Genomic DNA, 11,131 nt, shown 5'->3' with positions numbered 1-11,131 from the left:
AAAAACAACTTTTAAAAAATGGAGAAGGACAAATTTATTAATTAAAGTGATATTAATAATCATTTTACAATTATTCTAAAAAATATTTTAAATTTGAATCAAGAGGTTAAAAGCCAAATTCTTGTTGGTGCAAAGGTAGAATAAAAGATGAATATTCTATTAAGAATGACGGCTACAAAACATGATTAAAAGTTACAATGATTGACACCCTATTTATAAGCCTCTAACAAACTTAAATTTGAATCAAATCTAATATTTAAATCTAATATCTAACAAACTTAAATATGAATCAAATCTAATATTTAAATCTAATATCTAACAAACTTAAATATGAATTAAATCTAATAATTAAATCTAATACCATCCCTTAATTCATATTCCATCAAAACTTGTAACACCAATTCCATCCCTTAATATGAGAAATTGGTCAGTCTTGATAGCTTTCGTCAGAACATCTGCCAACTGCTTCTGAGTGCTGCAGTGTACAACTTCTAACACTCCCCTCTGAACTTGATGTCTCAGAAAATGATACTTGGTCTCAATGTGCTTGCTTCTCCCATGCAACACTGGGTTTCTGGCAAGATTGATTGCAGACTTGTTGTCAATCATCAGCTTCAGAGGTTTGTTTACTTTAATCTTCAGATCCTGCAATAGATTCAGAATCCACACAGCTTGGCATGCAGTAACAGCACCTGCAATATATTCAGCTTCACAAGTTGACAACGCCACAACAGGTTGCTTCTTGGAACACCAAGAAATGGGACCTCCCAGAAATTTGAATAAGTACCCAGACGTACTTCTTCTGTCAACTCTGTCTCCACACCAATCAGAATCTGAATAACTCAGAAGTTCTGACTCATCCTTTCTTCCAGAAGGAAATAATACTCCATACTTCAGAGTTCCCTTGATATACCTCAGAATCCTGACTGCAGCTTGGTAATGGGACCACTTAGGTTTACTCATGAACCTACTAACCATCCCAACTGAATAGCAAATATCAGGTCTGGTATTGCACAAATACCTCAGAGAACCAACTAACTGTTTGAAGGTTGTAGCGTCCACATCCTTTCCATCAGAGTCAGAATCCAGCTTCTGATTTGTATCAGAAGGTGTGACAGCAATCTTACAATTCTCCAGTTCAAATCTCTTCAGAAGTTCTAATTCATACTTGAGCTGATGCAAAATAATACCTTTCTCAGAGTATCTGAATTCCATCCCTAGAAAGTATGTCATTTTGCCTAGATCAGTCATTTCGAATTCATTCATCAGAACTTTCTTGAACTTAGCTATCTCCTGTTCAGAACTTCCAGTCAGCAGTATATCATCAACATATAAGCATACCAGAGTCATATTTCCTTCAGAAGTATGCTGAACATAGACACCGTACTCCATCTCACATTTCTGAAAGCCTTGCTTCTTGAAAAAAGAATCAATCTTCTTATTCCAAGCTCTGGGCGCTTGTTTCAATCCATATAGAGCTTTGTATAATCTGTACACCATCCCTTCCTGATTCTTTTTCACAAATCCAGGAGGTTGTGACACGTAAACTTCTTCTTCTAATGGACCGTTCAGAAATGCAGATTTTACATCTAAATGCATCAGAGGCCAATTCCTATTAGCAGCTATTGCAATCACCATTCTGATTGTTTCATGTCTTGCTACAGGTGCAAACACTTCAGAGTAATCCAGCCCAGGTTTCTGTAGAAATCCTCTGGCTACCAATCTTGCTTTATGTTTGCCAATTGAACCATCTGGCTTTAACTTCTGCTTGAAAACCCATCTGACGCTGATGGCTTTCTTGTCTTTTGGAAGTTCTGTCAGCTTCCAAGTCTTGTTTCTCTCTATAGCATCAAGTTCTTCTTTCATGGCCTTCAGCCAGAGCTTCTGCTTAAGAGCCTCTTCTGTACTTATGGGTTCAGAGTCTACTAACATGGCACACTGAATAACTTCTCCTTCAGAGTCTACTTCAGTGTCTTGCAGCATGTCAAATTCTGCATATCTTCTGGGGATGTTTCTGATTCTTTGTGGTCTCTGAACTTGTTCAGAGTCTTGAGCTTCAGAGTTTCTAGCTTCAGATGGTTGACTTCCTCCAGAGCTTTGACCATCTTCAGGGTCTGGCATATTTCCAGAGTCTGAATTGCCACCAGAATCTGGATTACCATCAGAGTCTGGGTCATCAGAGTCTGGATCATCAGAGTCACCTTCATCTTCTGAGTCTTCTCCAGAGTCAGAATCACTATCAGAATCAGAATCAATATCAGAGTTTACTCCAGCCTCAGAAATTCTGAACTCTGACCTTTCTTCAGAGGTTCTAACATTAGAGTCAGATTGAGACTTATCCCAATTCCAAACTTCTGATTCCTTCACAATCACATCTCTGCTGAATTCAATTTTATTGGTTTCTGGACAATAGAGCTTGTATGCACCTGTACTGTGGTACCCTATCAGAATCATCACTTTGCTTCTATCATCCAGCTTCTGTCTTCTGGCTTCTGGAACATGTTTATAGCAAACAGAACCAAACACCTTCAAATGACTAACACTTTGCTTATCTCCAGTCCACTTCTGTATTGGAACTATTTCCTTCAACTTCTTCGTAGGACAACGGTTGAGTACATACGTTGCAGTGGCAACAGCTTCTCCCCAGAGCTTCTGAGGAAGCTTCTTCTCCTTTAGCATGCTTCTCACCATATCAAGCAAAGTGCGGTTTCTTCTTTCAGCAAGACCATTGTGTTGAGGGGTATAAGGAGCAGTAACCTCATGCTCAATTCCATTCTCCTCACAGAATTTCTGGAATTCTTTGGAGTTATACTCACCTCCACCGTCAGTTCTAAGAATCTTCAACTTCTGACCACTCTGATTCTCAGCCTTCATTCTGAACTTCTTGAATTCATCAAACACCTCGTGTTTAAACTTAATAAGGGATACCCATGTCATTCTTGTGAATTCATCAACAAATAACACAAAGTATTTATTCCCTCCAATCGATGCTACTGGAAATGGACCACACACATCAGAATGTACAACTCCCAAGGCATGTTTTGCTCTTGGAGCAGTTTCTGACGCAAATGGCAATCGTGGTTGTTTTCCTTCCATACAAACTTTGCATGACTTTTCAGGCTTCTTAATTGCAGGAATTCCATGTACCAACTTCTTTGAATTCAGATGTTTTAAGCTTCTGAAATTCAAATGACCAAATCTTCTGTGCCACAGCTCACTCTCCTTCTCAGCACTTGTTGCACTAAGACATTCTGAGTCTGCAGTTCTGACATTCACCTTGAATGTTCTATTCCTTCCCTGTTCTGACTCCATAATCAACTTCTGATTACAGTCGTACAGCTTCAGAAGATTGTCCTTCATGGTAACTGAGAAACCTTTCTCAATTAATTGTCCCACACTCATCAGATTGCTTCTGATGCCAGGTACATACCACACGTTCTGAATCAATGCTGTTTTCCCATTGTTCAGAGTCACTCTGACATTTCCCATACCTTCTGCATTAAGATATTTGTCATCAGCACATCTGATCTTTGTCCTCTTTTCAGAGTCAAAGTCAACCAGCCATTTCTTGTTTCCAGTAAGATGATTTGAACAACCAGTGTCCATATACCACCAGTCTATCAGATCCATATCATCAGATTCAGAGGCCATCAATAGCACAGATTCGTCATCAGAACTTCTGGCTATATTTGCTTCTTCTGATTTTCTCTCCTTGTTTGACCAACAGTCTCTAGCAAAGTGACCAAACTTCTTACAACAGTAACATTGGATCTTCTTCTTGTCATACTTCTCTTTTCCCTTCTGAGCATTCTTTTGTCTATCAGAGGTTGAGCTTTCTGACTTCTGACCACCATCAGATCTTCTCCTGGCTTCTGACTGCTTCTGATACCTCCTATCAGAAGTTGCTTTCAGAGCCTGCTGCTCTACTTCCCTTTCAGAAGTTCTCTCAGTCAAACGCAACTCTTGCGCTTCTAGACTGCTCTGCAGCTCTTCAATTCTCATGGTGCTCAGATCTTTGGAATGTTCTATTGCTACCACAATGTAATCAAATTGACAGGTAAGGGATCTCAATACCTTCTCCATGATTGTTTCTTCAGAAAGAGTTTCTCCACACGCTTTCATCTCATTAGTGATCAGAATCACTCTGGAGATGTATTCAAAAACTTTCTCATTATTCTTCATGTTGAGATTCTCATATTGCTTTCTCAAGGACTGAAGCTTCACCTTCTTCACTGATGCGTCACCACCATAACATCTAACCAGTGTGTCCCACGCAGCCTTTGCTGTCGTTGAATCTGCAATCTTCTCAAACACATTTACATCAACACATTGATGAATGAAGAACAATGCTTTCTGATCCTTCTTCCTTACTTCCTTCTGCGTGTTTTTCTGTTCATCTGTCGCATCTGCTGCTACCGGAACATAACCATCAGTGACAAGATCTAGAACATCTTGAGCACCGAATAGTACACGCATTTGGATCATCCAACGATTCCAGTTTTTACCGTCAAATACTGGAAGTTTGGTGTTCATGTTGCCGTTTCCGTTCATCTTTCTACCTTGCACAGTACACTCAGATTTCTCACACAGTGTTTCCCAACCCACAGAATTAAAATTCTGATCAGATTTTGTTCAAGATTCAACACGAATCTAAGAATCAAAATCAAACACACAAGACCTCACGTTCACTCGTGTTTCCCGTGTTTCCCAATGAATCTGAACCGGAGCTCTAGATACCAATTGTTGGTGCAAAGGTAGAATGAAAGATGAATATTCTATTAAGAATGACGGCTACAAAACATGATTAAAAGTTACAATGATTGACACCCTATTTATAAGCCTCTAACAAACTTAAATTTGAATCAAATCTAATATTTAAATCTAATATCTAACAAACTTAAATATGAACCAAATCTAATATTTAAATCTAATATCTAACAAACTTAAATATGAATTAAATCTAATAATTAAATCTAATAATTCTTACACTTAAGCTAACACATTCTTTGTTAAAAATGAGAATAACTATGTTTTTTTTAAACAAGTCACATATATTGAATAGGAAAAAAAATGATACAAAGTGAAACAAAATGGGAATTGAGTTAGTCCCATCAAATGGAAGAAAATCTAAAGAAATGTATATCTAATCTAGTATTTATAAAATGACTCCTAATCACAATATGGATAGAGTCAAAATATATGGTGGAATTTGAGTTCAACAATATTTGCAAAAAAATTATCACCAGATTTCTCTCCCTTGTGTAGGTGAGTGATGATGATGATGTTAGTATTGTTAATGGATTCAAACTCCTTAGCCACCTATGTTTAAGTCTCAAGGGTACCAAAATGGGGTTGGAGAAAGCTTTAACGACCATGATCCAAATCTTGCGTGAACCACAATTTTAGCTATCTCAATGGATAATACAACCATGTTTGAATTCAAATTAATTTATTAAAAAAATATAAGTTTGACTAATTAACTCTTATAATAATTATTTTCACCTGGTTACATTATCATTGGAAGTCCATTGGAAAAGGAGAAGAAGGCAAAGACCGAGCTAGATAATGTCTTAAACATCGAGGAAAGTTTCTAGAAGGAGAAGGCCGATGTGAATTGGCATTATGGTGGATATATAAACACCCCCTATTTTCATAGGCTAGCCAAAATCAATATGCTCAAAATCGATGTTAATGCAACCTCTGGCCCTAATATTAATTCTTTCATGGATGTGTTAAAGATAGCTAACAGAGGTTCAAATCCTCAATGTATATTAGTGGTTATTGCGGTTGTGATTAATATCTTCTACATCATCTAGATATACCGTAACATATATCTTTGAAAATGCGAAGTCAGATATATAATTATATGATCCACTTAGACACTCAAACGAAAAAACCACCATTGTGATGTTATTATTGTCTATTTTTAAATTTATATGATTAAATTATTCAAAAATGATAATTATGAAAAATAAAATAAGGATCGACTTATTCAAATATCTTAACACTGTTTATATTTCAATTTATAAATATTGTTATTGATGAATTGATTACACAAGCAAAATATGTTTCATTATATATTTGAAAATTGAAAATAAACATGTATTTATAAAATATAACGATAAAAATCCTTTAAAAAGTATGTAATTAAAAACGTAAAATAAAAAGTGATACAATTATAAGGATTTCTATATCTGTAATATAATTAATATCAAGAAATACAGTTACATATAAATCATTTCAAAGATTTAAGATAAATGATAGTGTTCTCAAATTCTAAAAAAGTATGATTGATAAAGTGACGCTTATCTTTAGGAGTTATTCTAACAAAACCGAACAATTTTTTGTCCAAATATTTATTGCATCTTTAGAGGAATGTAAAATCAAACTCCCCGACACATAAGGAAACCAAATGTTTCTCAAGCTCATTCGTTAACAAACGAAACATTCCTCATCCTCGATATTGTTTCTTGGTGATCACAAAAACTATTTCCGCAACATTTTGACCATAAATCCTTATAGTTGCCATCGAAATCACCTCACATATTTTCTCTAAAATCATAGTAAAGAATCCATAAAAATTCAAGCGATTGTGTTTTGATTCACTACTAAAAATCAAATCTTTAATCAAGTTTCTTTGTGATAAAACATCAATAGTTGGGTTAAAACTCGCATACAATAAACCAAGAGCCGCATTCAACTTACTCTCACTTTCACTAAATTTTTTAGAGGAAAAATCTCCACCATTATCTCCTTCATAATCATCTATAAAACTACTCACATTTTTCACTAATGTCCAAGTTATATTATCTCCAACCTCAATTGGTTTTCCTAAAAACTTGATTAGGTCTAAGAATATTTTTCCACAAACCACACTACAAAACCAATTCTTCTTTTTATTATTACTTTCCATATGCCATAATCCAAAGTTGATAGACTTTACGAATCCAAAGTGATACTTTTGCTCACATTGAGCATAGACAATAATATTATTATCCATGTGATCTTTACATTCTTGTTTGCATTTGGATTGTTGACATGCTTTGCAACAACAAGTTGGACAAAACCAATCATTCTCGGGAACTTGATCGAGACCTAAACAACTAAGGTGGAATGAAGAAGGGCATCAATCACATATATGTTACCTTCAAGAGCACAAACTGAACAAACAGTATCATTATTTGCTTTAACATCTTCTTCGATAACAAAATGATTTTTATTTGATCACGCAAACTCAGAGCATCCCTTTGACGTTTTAACAACGACCTTCCATCTTCCAATAAAATACTATTGGACGGTCTATGTTGTGTACAATCAGCATGAGCCTCAAATTTAATGATAGAGAAAATAACACGACAACAATCACAAATTATACCATCATAAGATAAACTCCTTCTTTTGACAATATTATTTCTACCACGACAATACACTTTAGTCTCTGAAGCTAAAACATGATTCTTTATCAATCAAGAAACAAGTGTAGACTTCTCTCGTGTACGCATATTTAATACCTTTTTTCGTTTTCCACCACCCTCTGAATTTTTCTCCATTACACTCATCTCCATTACCCATTCTCTTTTACCACCACTACCCATTGAATCAATAGCTTCCGATTTAGATTGATTAACATGTTTCTCATTTTTCTTTGTCGATGATGTAGTAGTCATAATAGATTTTTTAACACAATTTAAAATAGAGGTTTCATAATCCTTATCTGAAGTTGATTTATCAAAATTTTCAAATTTTCGTGATTGCTTTTTTGACAATAATGTAGTTGAAGATATCGATTTTGCTGTTGATGCTTCAGGTGTAATCGAAGGGTGTTTGATAGAACAACCTCCTTCTTTAATGCAATCGTTGCATGCTTTTTTAAGAGTATTATAGTTTTTACCATTTGTAGGAGAAATATAATACAACTCCCTCCTACACTTTTTGTTAATATACCCAAATTTCCAACCCATAAAAGGAAGATGTTGTTATGCTTTCAAAACCAACTCCTTTCCACAAACACTTTCTATTTCCATTAAGTGGTACCGTTCATTTAGAGCTTCGCTTCAGGACAATACTCGGGTTTGATGTTAATCTCCTATATCAATGAAAGAGAAGCCATATAAAAAAATTAAACTAGAAACTTTGTTTTGTTGTTAAGAAAAGTTTAACGTAACTACACATAAACACAAATGTATTAGAATTTAAACACAAATGTTTAGAATTAAGATATTACTATTTAAATTGGTAAAAAAAAAGATATTACTATTTAGATTATTTTTTAAATATTTGATTTGTTTTTTAATCAAAAAGATTTTTGATTGACTTCTTTTAAAGGAAAATATCTTAAATTGATATTTACTATTACTTTTTACAAGAAAATATCTTAAATTCATATTTATTTATTTTTTAAACTAAAATGTGCAACACTTATTAACTAAGAATGTTAATTTCAGATAATTTATTATTTCTAAAGATTGCATCTAAAATAAATAAATAAAATATTTTAAAATAAAAGTTTAAATTTAAATATTTGCCAATTATATTTTTTTAAAGTAATTTTACTTTTAAATATGAAGTTACACTATATGCTTGTATATAGTGAGCATATTTTTATAACGTTTTTTTGTTGTTGTTGAAGAAAATAATAGTTAACGTGCATTATAACAAATAAAATTAATCTCTGAAAGAGAGACAGACCAATATGCGCATTCGTATATTTATTTTATTTTATTAAACATTAGTAAAAATTATTTAACCTACATGTCTAGGCCTAAAACTTAGGGGATTTTCTTAAAAGCAATAAAGTAGTCATTTAAATTTCTTTAAATAAAGAAAAATAATAGAAAAACTTTAAACGCAAGAAAATATTCTTTATAAATTATGCATAGAGATCACTAATACTTAAATTTATGATATCCTTTTGAAATTTAGTTTTCAAAAGTTAAATTTTGGACTAATCTTTCAAAACTACATCAAATAATATATATATATATATATATATATATATATATATATATATATATATATATATATATATATATATATATATATATATATATATATATATATATATATATATATATTATATATATATATATATATATATATATATATATTCGAAAAACCTGACCAAACCGATCGGTTCAACCAGTTGGATCGGGAACCGGAGATGAATCTGGTTGGACCAATCTTTCAAAACTCTTAGTAGGTCAAAACCGGAGTAAAAAGGAAAAAATCGAATTGAACCGTCCAAAACCATTCCAACCGGAGTCGGTTTTATAAAACCGCATAGTTAAAAAAAATCATCAAATTAATCATTTTTTAATTTTTTTTAACATTTTAATATATCAATATCAAAACTTAACATTGTTGAATTGTAATTCTTTGAGTCGAAGCAAGTTGCTCGACAGAGTAAGAAAGTGTCGAACCACCTAGTGTGTTGAGTTGTGTTAGTGTGTCGAAGTGTCGAAGCAGGTTGCTTCACACAGGATTTCGACTTAGGCATATTTTAGTAGTGTTAGCTATTTTGGACTTTTATAGTTTTGGGCTTTGGCTTGAGGTCCAAGTTAACCTAAATCTTTAAATAGATAGAGTAACCCTTATTTTTGTAATGAAGTGAATAGAATAATCATAACATTGTATTCACAGTATTTTGCAGTTGCAAAGTGAATAAGAAGTTTTCCACAGTTTGTGGGTAGAGAGAAACTCTGCAGAATTATATTATTCTTCTCCTTGATCATTCTTTACTTTCTTTCTTTCTCCATTGTTCTTTCTTTATTGTCATTTTGTGGGTGATAACAATCTTGTTCATCAAGATTGATTGAAATTCTCCATAGATTTTGGGGGATTTCCAACATCTGGTATCAAGAGCTCCGATTCAATCAATTCGTGGAAAGAAATCACCATGGCAATGAATCATCCAAACAGGCATTTTCCAGCAAACCTTCCGATTCTCAAGAGCAACAATTATGAGAATTGGTGCAAGCAGATAAAGATTGTGTTTTGTTATCAATATCTTTGGGATCTTGTGAAGGAATGAGTAACAACGGTTGCAGAAGCCGCGACAGATCAAGAAAATGATGCACATAAAGAATTGAAGAAGAAAGATTATAAAGCTCTCTTTATAATCCATCAATGTGTTGATGCAGATAACTTTGAAAAGGTTAGTGATGGAGAGTCAGCGAAAGAAGCATGGGAAATTATGGAGAAATCGTTTGGAGGCACAGAGAAGGTGAAAGAGGTGAGGTTACAAACTCACAAAAGAACGTATGAATTGCTTTAGATGGAAGACAATGAAAGCATAACTGATTTCTTCACCAAGGTTAGAAAACTGGTGAATCAAATGAAGGTATGTGGAGAAGTGTTGACATCAAGATATGTTGTTGGAAAGATATTGAGGTCGTTGGCTCCAAAGTTCGACCACGTGGTAGTAGCCATAGAAGAGTCCAAAGATTTGTCAAAACTGACAAAGGAATAGCTTCAAGGGACGCTTGAATCTCATGAATAAAGAATGGCTGAAAGAGCTGCAGGAAAGTTGAAGAGTGATATGGCTTTACAGACTCAATCAACAAAAGAAAGAAAAGGCAAAGGTAGCTGGAGTGGCAACAAAGGAAGAGGAGGTTACAACAATTCGACTGGTCGAAATCAACAAGAAGGAAACTGGTTGAATCAGAGAAAACCCTGGAGCCAAGGCAACCAAAGAGGTGGTATTGCAGGTAGAGGAAGAGGTGGTGGTCAACAGCCAGACAAGAGTCACATTCAGTGTTACAATTGTCAAAGGCATGGTCACTATTCTAGTGATTGTCTAGAAAAGCAGAATAGTCAATAAACTTATGCAAAACTGGCGAAACATGAAGAAGAAGAGACGTTGTTGATGGTTACAACAAGAGATGAAGAGAGATTTAAGGACCAGTGGTACTTGGACTCAGGATGCTCATCACACATGTCTGGAAGGAAAGATTGGTTTGTTAACATAAAGCCCTCAATGAAGAACATGATGAAATTTTCAAATGATAACACTCTAGCAGTTGAAGGTGTTGATGATGTTCTGATTATGAGGAAAGATGGCAAGAGGTTAGTAATTTTAAATGTGTTGTACATACCAGGCATAAAGAGTAATTTGCTCAGCATAGGGCAGTTA

The 11,131-nt window shown here is 34.1% G+C and overlaps 1 pseudogene; it reads right to left on the bottom strand.

Annotated features, from left to right (window-relative positions):
- Positions 1-6,235: 6,235 nt before the first annotated feature.
- Positions 6,236-7,961, bottom strand: LOC127103100 (increased DNA methylation 1-like; annotated as a pseudogene).
- Positions 7,962-11,131: the final 3,170 nt, after the last annotated feature.

The sequence above is a fragment of the Lathyrus oleraceus genome, chromosome 7 (genome assembly GCF_024323335.1).
Source record: "Lathyrus oleraceus cultivar Zhongwan6 chromosome 7, CAAS_Psat_ZW6_1.0, whole genome shotgun sequence".
NCBI classification, from domain to species: domain Eukaryota; kingdom Viridiplantae; phylum Streptophyta; class Magnoliopsida; order Fabales; family Fabaceae; genus Lathyrus; species Lathyrus oleraceus.
The sequence above is the reverse complement of the archived record's forward strand: the minus strand, read 5'-3'. Positions and strand labels throughout refer to the sequence as shown.